The sequence below is a fragment of the Uranotaenia lowii genome, chromosome 3 (assembly GCF_029784155.1).
Source record: "Uranotaenia lowii strain MFRU-FL chromosome 3, ASM2978415v1, whole genome shotgun sequence".
NCBI lineage: Eukaryota > Metazoa > Arthropoda > Insecta > Diptera > Culicidae > Uranotaenia > Uranotaenia lowii.
Window position 1 is genome coordinate 258,617,501 of NC_073693.1, and position 9,042 is coordinate 258,626,542.

Genomic DNA, 9,042 nt, shown 5'->3' on the forward strand with positions numbered 1-9,042 from the left:
ATCCTGAAATGAAGACCTGGTAGAGCACGCCGAAATTTGCTCGAGGCGCTCGTGGGAATATCGCAGTTGCAGAGGTTCCGTGGCACAGTGTTGTGCCTATCCGTATCCGCCCGAGTGGCCTGGTAGCAAGTAACGCTGCCAAATTCCAAGATCCAAGTCCGTGAGAGAGCCTTGTCCTGTCGATGTCCCAAACGGTCGACAGTTCCCATGATCATCCATCCAGCCAGAAGTGTTGATCATCTGTACGTACGCTGACTGCGATAGTTGGCATCCACCTGAAGACGGCCGTATTCCCTATGTTGCGGCCAACCCCCTACGCTATAGCAATCCAGCTTCCAGCTAGCCCTGCTGAAGATCAGCAGTCCCAAGATATGTCGAAGGAGAAGTATACTTTTTGTTATTTTGAAATAAGCCATTTCAAGGTGGCCGGAATGTTGGTACCAATGAAAAACCTAAACGAAAAGATCTTTGAAATGAAACGTAAAATTCTAAATAATTTATTTTTGTAGTCACCTTAATAGAGCCTACTCACAATCGAAATTGCTTAAAGTAAGCTCTGAGTAAAGCTCTCAATTTGTGTACCTTTGTTCAAGGTACAACAGAAATGTACAAAGTTCAATAAACCAGTATAGTTAGAACCTTATTCTGCTCGGTTGTGCGTTTTATCCGTCCGCCAAGGAAAAATCCTAAAATTCCCCAATAGAAGATCAAACCTATTAAGTTTCTTCTAAAAACTGTTAAGTTTATCCCAGCAAGGTGTGCTACTTGTTCTTCGGTGTTAAAGTGGCATTATAATCTGTGCAATTGTGATGCTGTTGTGAAGAGAAAAACGGTAGCAAACCCTTCGGAACATCTGGTAAGCCCGATCTAAGCCCCAACACCCCCTTTCCCTCCTAGTAAGATTTTAGGTTTTTTTTCTTTGAGAAATTGACACGTTTTTTTTAAAATAACTTGAAAATACTAAAAAAGTGATATCCATGCTTCAAGGCAAAGACTTTTTAAGTATAACTTAAAAATACAAGCACAAAACAACAGATGAAATTTCATAATCGATTATTGAAACCATTATTAAAGATATAGCATGTTCGGGGTAACAATCAACTTCAATAAATTTCCATAATCAAATAAAATAATATTAATAAAGATCAGGTTAGCACATACGGTAAAAGAAAACCAATTGTGTTAGTTTTGACCTGATAATCAGAAAAATCTTTAATAAAATTATTTTCTACTACCAAAATTGTTGCAAAAATATTTAATGACAATTTCGGTGTCAACTAACATTGAAGCTAAGACTCATTTCAGTAGTAAGCGATAAAGTATTAGAATTTTTTTGGAGAATCGTTTGTATAATTTACAGTTGGTAGTGTCTAACACTGAAAAACAGTCTAGAACTTCATTATTTTCGAAATATAATGGATTCAAATCGTGGTGTCACAACGCACCACTTTCCTTTTTGTTTCTATAAGGCCGGAACAAATATCAATTTCTTCTTTTGTCAACCACCCCCCCCCCCCCCTCCCCCTTCAAAATTTCCAAAAATCCCGATGGGGGAAGCAAATAAAGTTTGAAGTATTTTATGAGAATTTCGGAAAATTTATCAAATATCCGAAAGATTGCAAGAGCACAAATCAAATTGTGGAAGATGGGAGTCATTTCAACTTTTATATGCTTTATTTTATTGAACTTTTCGATACAAACTTACTTGACTTATGGGTTTTGTGCAATGATATAGTATGCAGTTTTATTGTATACAAGCTTTCAAGCAGTATATTCCAATTTATTAGTTTTTTTTTGCAATATTTTTTATTGTCAGACATGTGTAGTGACAAAAGAAGAATTTGAAATTTGTTCCGGCCTAACTAATTTTTTCAATTAAAAAGATTGTTATGAGGAAACGCAGAAAGTGACGATCTGTTTTATTAATGTGATTAAGTGTCTTAGTGGCATGTTGATTTGAATTGAATCTCTGCAAGTTTTATAGAACCAGCAATTTTTTTTAAATAAATTCATAGACATTAAAAGATAAATAGCTTAGCATAAATAGCAAATGTGAAACCACCCCAACCCACCTATGTGCTTACGTAATTAGTGATTCATAGCGTTTATCATTAGCATTAGTAAATTTCTTTCAGCAAAACTATTTTAACCCTCATCCGCATTAGGTTTCATTACCCTAATCAACACTAGGAGTGTTAATTTGACATTCCAAGCTAAAATCGTCATAACTCGTTTAATATCAAACCGATTACAATGAAATTTATATCACTAAAAACCTTGTAATGTAAGTAAAATATTTTTGAACATTATATATAGCTTAAGCTTTCAGTTTTCTCGTTATTCAGCATGAAAGAAAAAAAATCCGAAAAAACGTGCCTCATTAAAAGTGCTGTAGTTCATATATTACACGTCCAAAAAATATTTGCTTTATGCATATGGTAGCTGAAGTTAATGTCTACATCATGAAGCCAAGAAATATTATTTTAATTTTTTTTAATGTAATGGTCACAAAAAGTTCAAAAAAGTGGTCCGAAAAACCTACTTTTCATTAGATAGCTAGTAAAAGCTGTTTGAGGGGTGGTGGAGTTTTTTGGAAAAACATCTTTACAATTTTTATTCTAATTCTGTGTCTTTAGATTTTTGTGTCTTTAGATTTTCGATGCAAAAAAATTGAATTAACGGGAATTTTTCAAAGTTGACTACTTTGCGCGATTTTTTTTACAAATTGAAATTTCATTTATTTTTGTGGTACACCGGCAGGTTGTACCCGGATTTTCAGTGCTTTTACTTTGTTTGGACCAATAAAAAGTATATTCATTGGAAAGCAAATTAAATTTATATTCTAGTGAGGTGCAACAGTTGACGCTGTGAGATTTCACAAAAATATGAAAATTATAAACGTAAAATCATTCCTGAATTTCTAGAACCACAAGCAGTACGTCCAGCAAAACGTGTTTGTTTGCTCTCCGAGTAGGTACGGTAGGTGGTGATTTGGGCAGAGAGCCAAGCCGAGAGCTGAAATAATGATACGTGTCGTGACTAGCAAACGAGAACTACTGTCAATAGAAAATTTCCAACCAAGAAACGCACGACACGCATCATTATTTCGGCTCTCGGCTTCGCTCTCTGCCCAAATCACCACCCACCGTACCTACTCCGAGAGCAAACAAACACGTTTTGCTGGACGTGCTGCTTGTGGTTCTAGAAATTCAGGAACGATTTTACGATTAGGGGAAAGGTTTCATAAATGGGCCTATCGGGTTAAATGACCCTACGGCTGTTTGGCGAAATGGCTGACTAGACAGCTTATCTGACCAATGCATTTTGAGGGTGATACGCTTAGAACATAAGGCAAGAAAGAATTTTATGAATTTATAAACTCAAAAAAATTTAAAAAATCATACAAGGTTTTGATACATTTTGATGTTATATTTCGACTTTTAAAAATTATACGTAAAGAAGTTTAAAACAAAAACTACGATGGTTTTTGTTTCTTACTCAAATGAACTTAAGAAATTAAACATATTTCAGCTTTTGTGGACGTTTAATAATGATTATTTAGTGGAATAATAGAGTGTTTTTGTATGCCCCCATCATGTTTGTAAAATGCCTCCATCCTAAAATAACAGGTTAAATAGAATAAATAAATGATTTTTATCACTGAGCCTTCAAATCTATGCTCTGAATGACATCTTAAGAATGAATTGAAGATCTAAAGACAGATTTATAAAGTTTTTCTCATGGATGAACTGCCTCCATAGTATGGCAACCCTAACTTTTGTTTTATTCCACAAAAGTATAATAAACATAGATTTTTATAAAACTTTAGCTTTGTCGTGCGGAAATTATTACTTTCTAGCAGTTTCAATGAAATTATACGGAAATATTGCCCAAAAAACATAAATTTTGTTCAAAACATAAATAGGCGCATTTAGCCCGCACGGTTTGAGATTCGGCATTTTAGACAACACTTACAATAAAATCGTTTTCTTGGAAACAGAAGAAAATTTTAACATAAAAATTACTCCATTGTATAGAAAACAGATGCCTGCACACGTGTATATAGTTTTTGTACACATATTCGACGTGATATTTGATTAAATCAGTGTTCTGCTTAATAGGCGCATATAACCCGCTCCTCCCCTATATGTAGGGAAATGAGACCAACTGTGTTAGATGAAATTTCAGGGACTAGATAAGAGAAAATCGATGTTGAAAAACATGCGAAAAAAATTCGCCTTGTCTCCCGGTGAGACTTGAACCCACATCTTGCGCCTCTCCGGGGCCCATGTATTAACATTCTACTACAGGAGACCAACCTGGCGTATGAATATTATACTGGTTGAGTGTCGATGTCTATCGGAATGAAGGGAATAGTTCTCCCATGTGATCATAATCATTTTTCTTGGTCTATTTCCCTACAAAAAAAAAGTTTCGCTGACTGAATGTTTGAGTCAAGACCCATATTTGGGTCACAGTTTAAAAATATTTACGATTATAATTTTCATATCTTTGTGAAATCTCACAGCGTGAATTGTTGCACCTCACTAGAATGTAGATTAAATTAGCTTTCCAATGAATATACTTTTTACTGGCCCAAACAAAGTGAAAGCACTGAAAATCCGGGTACAACCTGACGGTGGACCACAAAAAGAGATGAAATTTCAATTTGTAAAAAAATCGCGCAAAGTAGTCAACTTTGAAAAATTCCAGTAAGTTCAATTTTTGTTGCATCAAAAACCTGAAGACAACAATATGTCAGAATAAGAATAAAATTTGTAATGATATTTTTTTCAAAAGCTCTACCACCGCTCAAACAGTATTTACTAGCAATCGAATGAAAAGTAGATTTTTCAGATCACTTTTTTGAACTTTTTGTGACCATTACATTAAAAAAAAATTAAAAAAATATTTCTTGTCTTCATGATGTAGACATTAACTTCAGCTTTCAAATGCATAAGGCAAATATTTTTTTGATTGTGTAATATATGAACTACATCATTTTTTGTGAGGCATGTTTTTTCGGATTTTTTTTTCTTTCATGCTTAATAACGAGAAAACTTGTAAGTTCAGCTGTATATAATGTTCGAAACATATTTTACTGACATTACAAGGTTTCTATTGATATAAGTTTTGTATGAAGTTCGAAATAATTCAAACGAATTAAATAGATTTTACTTTTGGAGTGTCAAAATGACACTCTAAGTCGGAAAAGGGAGTTTTTTTGTCCAGGCTTCCAGGGTTCATCCATAAGTAAAGTAAAAATGCAATATTAAAGAACTTTTGAATTCATTTAGGTCCCCGAAGAAATTTTTCTTTTTTGAAGCTTCTGAAAAAAGTTACAAGCATTCAAACTTGTGTCAAAATGAAACTCTAATGCGGATGAGGGTTAATAGCAATCTAAAACTAGATTGCAAATTACACTTTTTGAAAATATTCTAGTAAAAAGGATACAGCTTAGAAATATTAGATATTGGCAAAAAAATGTCTGTACAAGCACAATTTTTTGTGAATTAAGTGAGAATCCAAAATGGAACCAACTGGCCCGAATGCTCCAGCGAAACAACGTGGTTTTCGGAATTCCGTATTTTGAATGCGCTTTTTCACCGGGGATCAACTTTTAACAGTTTTTATGACCTGTTTGAGATTTTGAATGCTTTCGACCGACAATTGTTCTTGCCAAGGTCTTTTGAAGGGATATGGAGGGATATGAAAATGTTGCGAGGGCTATTTTCTGAGCAGAAGAAAATTACATCAAAATGTGCTTCCTCAAAGTTTTTGTTTGCTTTGTTTACTTTTGTTAGACCTTGCTTTCAGTTAATCAACAAAGAATGTCGAAAGTATTGATACACATAGGCAAACATATTCCCATCATTAGATTTTTGCCAAACATTGACATTTTTGAAAAATTGAAAGTGTCCGTCTTACCCGACTTTCCCATAGTTTTTTTTATTTTTTCAAAATTTAATATTTGAAGCATAACTTATAAACTGTTCCACAGAGATTCTTTTGAATTCCATTTTTAAATTCAGTGCTCGATTTTATATTAAAAATTTTGGTCAGTCAATGAAGTTCAGATTTTTTTCAATATTTTATAAACAAGTGTTATCAATCAAACGCGACAGAATTCATAAAGGTTCCTTCCTGTGAAAAAGTTACCGCAAACTTTTACAAATCTTGTTTGCGCGATTAAAGGGGGGGGGGGGGTAGGGTCTAACACTTACAAAAAATCGATTTTTTTTATTTTTTTATTTTCTTATTGTAAAACATTTCAAGAATGTTGTGTCAAATTTTCAAGTCAATTGAAGCAAAACTGTAGAAATTATAGGCCTTTATCTCCTCCTATCTAATACTGCAAGAAAGCAAGAGCAGAAACTTCAAACACGTTTTTCTCGAAGGCACATTTTTAAAGTCCGTGGACATCGTAATTTGAAAACTACTTATCCGATTCTTTTCAAATTTGGAACATATTTCCTACCTATAAAATACCATACCCCAACGTTTTTCCTTTTTTTTTTATTTTGGGGCGATTTTACAAATAGAAAATGGTGGATTTTTTCGTGAAAAATCGTAGTTTTTACTTCAAACAGCCACAAAAATTTCATAAAATTTTTTTTAAGTTAAATAAAAAGGTTGGGGTCCAGAAAAACGTCTATTAAAAATATTTTGCCCTGAATTTTTGACTTCAGATGATTCTGTGCTGAGATACAGTGTCCACCGCAAATCTTGTTTTCTAAAAGGCATCCTCGAAAGTGCTTCGTCACCGGCTCATTTTTCAATATTTTTCTACGAAAAAAAAATTACTAAATGTTCTTTTAACAATGCTTTGTATAATGCAAAAAATTTTAATACATTTGTTTGACCGATAGCTCTACAAAAAAAATCCTGAAAATGGTGTTTTTTTTTACCCGTTAGACCCTAACCCCCCCCCCCCCCCCCCCCTTAAGCGGATGATAAATGCTTGCCGCTCCCAATTAGGTTCAACATTTTCATCACTGATAAGAATAATGTATTTCTTCAAAGAAAATATTTAACTTATTTAACGCTGGGAGAACACATACCCAAACGTAAATTGCTCATTTTTTATACTTATTTTATTTTTTTAAATCATCTTGTCTCCATATCTTGCATTTGACAGGAAACAAACAAAATAGACGTTTTTTCACACGTTAAAATTTGTTTACTCTATAGAATCCATATTAACTGACCATATATTCAAAAGTTGGTGCAATTTTAGGTCATATTTTTAAGATTTTGAAAATTCGTTCACACGGATTTTACACAGTTTTGTTCGGAGCCTAATGTCTGTTCTCTGTGGCTATAAAATTCAACAAATATACAGTTGCGTTCTAAAAAGAACGAAATTGCGTGAAGCTGCGCACTCGCTTCCAACTTTGACTTATCAGCCGTTTTTCTCCCGATTGATATTTTTGCATGAAATTTTCACACAATTTAGTTCAACTATCCAACTAAAGCTCTTCAAAATTTGAAGTCTTTACAATGACTGGAAACAAAAAAACAGTTTTTACCGTAAAAAAGGGAAATTTTTAATTGCGTCACTAAATTTCTGACCTGAATGACTTACTAGGTCAAAGGGTCATTAATAAATATTATTATTGTTTTTATTATTATTCACTAAATTGGTTGTATCTTTGCAAATTTTCATGAAAAAATCTTAAAATTCGGTCCAAATAAGTAAAAATACCAGACCAAGTTTCGTCAAAATCGATTACCACGATCAAAAATGGTTCCGGGTAGAAAATGAGGTTCATTATCGCCTACCAGACGATTTTATAACAAAATATGTCATTACGCAATATGTCAATTTTTTACCAAAAATTTTTTCGAAATAACCCGGATTCAAAAAGAAATCGTAATTGAGCGCTCTGAGTATCCCTAAATCATGTCCGATTCAGCTGAAATTTAGCACAGGGCAGTTTTTTGTATAAATCTATAAAGAGCCCTTTTTGGCTGTCATCCTACTAAAAATATTGAAAGAACTGAACTGAACTGAACTGAAAATTTAAAAGAAAAAAATACTTTGGTAAAAATAACAGTGGAGGAATCTAAGACTATCCCTGTCCACGGAAATATTTAGTAAAAGGCGAAAAATTTATTCTACAATTGCAGACGGATTAGAGTTGGAGAGATCTTTTATAATATGCAGTAATAAGCCGATCAATTAAATGGAATATTAATTTTAACCTCAATGTTTTGTTAAAAATCAAAAGTAATTTTTGAAGATTGAAACGGCTTAGAAAATCATTTGTGGGAATAAAAACGAGTTATTTTTATTATTGTGTGGTGGTTTCGTGCAAACATCCTACAATGTACAACCACACGAAAACAAAGAACAAATGTTAGTAACATAGCAATAACCAATCACGATCAAAACACTAACACACAAAATCCGAGTAGCCATTAGTAAACAAAGCGCTGCCGCACAGTTTATCTAATGGTGAAGCGTTGCGGTTCAATTTTCGACGCAGTGCGTTTAAAAAAATAGGAAACGTTAAATTTTTCAAACTAACATACTTGATACAGTGTTCAAAGATAAAATTCGAACTACAATACTTAATCATCACAAAAATTAGACTAAAAACGAACCTGACAATTAGTGAGTACAAAATATGTTCACATAACACAAATTTAGACAATATTACAAAATTACAATAAATTTACAGTTACCCACTGAAGAAGGTCACAATAAATGGCCGAAACGTTTGGACAATAATAAAAATAACTCGTTTTTATTCCCACAAATGACTGACTAAGCCGTTTCAATCTCTAGTTATTGACCCTGATTAATTTTTTGTTCTCCGATTCACTCCACAAGTTTTAAGAAATTCCTGACATGTTATCAAAAAAAAAACCCTAGATGAAACCTCCAAGCTGCGCAAACATAAAAGAAGTAATTCGGCTTTCATTGCTTTCATTTGTTATTATAAAGATTAAAAAGATAAAAAAAACTGACTTAAATTATGAGTTCGGAAAAGCATTTCTAAGCACTCAATTTTATCAACGTAGTTACAATTTCAATAG

The 9,042-nt window shown here is 33.1% G+C and overlaps 1 non-coding gene across 1 annotated transcript; it reads right to left on the bottom strand.

Annotated features, from left to right (window-relative positions):
• Positions 1-8,025: 8,025 nt before the first annotated feature.
• Positions 8,026-8,144, bottom strand: LOC129758887 (U5 spliceosomal RNA). Its single transcript, XR_008740112.1, has one exon. It is a non-coding gene; the product is annotated as a U5 spliceosomal RNA (small nuclear RNA).
• Positions 8,145-9,042: the final 898 nt, after the last annotated feature.